Below are 789 nucleotides of genomic sequence, written 5' to 3' on the forward strand. Positions count from 1 at the left end.
ACGCCTTCCTCTCCCGCTGCGTACGCATTCTACTCTATAGTTGTGTCATATTATTATTATGCTAACTTAAAAACGCACATGATTTGGGGACTCGACGTGCACACCTGAATCCACCGTCGATTTTGCGCTGGTGCTCTCCTCGGCGTTCGATTCGCTGGTCTGCTCCGACGGCGCCTAGGGTTCCAACGAGGCCCCCCACCCCCTCCTTCCCCAACTCCAGTGGGCTTAGAAGGGGCCACCCAGGGGGGAGGAAGGGCAACCAGGTGGTGGGATGGCCGGCGTGCAGTTTAGGGGAGCTGGCGGCAGCGGCCAAACCAGGTCGGAGCAGGGGTGCCATGGCCGGAGTTCACCGTAGCTTGCCATGGCCGCATGCGGGAGGGGCGGGGGAGGAGGGAGGAGGAGGAGGTCGCCGCCGTGGTAGTTCTCGCTGGAGCTCCATGGCCACGACCGACGGAGCTCCGGCGAGACTACCGCCGGCGGCAGGCCGGTGGGAGGTGGTGGAGGTGGAGGCGGGGCTACGGGGAAGAAGAGGAATAGTACAGGGCAGGAGAAGCGTGTGGGCGTATTCTTATGACGTCGTAACTGCTGCACCTACTGATCTGAGTCCAGTTGTTGTACGTATTGTTTTCCCTTCTGTTGCGCAATCCAACAAGCCTCTGCCAATACTGCTGTCATTGTTCGCATGCATGGAAGATTTGGGATACCGTACAGATCGTCAAGAGCTAGGAATTCAAAAAAAAAAAACACTGGTAACAAAACCGCAAATTCTCCAAAGCAGGCCTGATGATA

The sequence above is a fragment of the Miscanthus floridulus genome, chromosome 8, assembly GCF_019320115.1.
Source record: "Miscanthus floridulus cultivar M001 chromosome 8, ASM1932011v1, whole genome shotgun sequence".
Lineage (NCBI taxonomy): Eukaryota > Viridiplantae > Streptophyta > Magnoliopsida > Poales > Poaceae > Miscanthus > Miscanthus floridulus.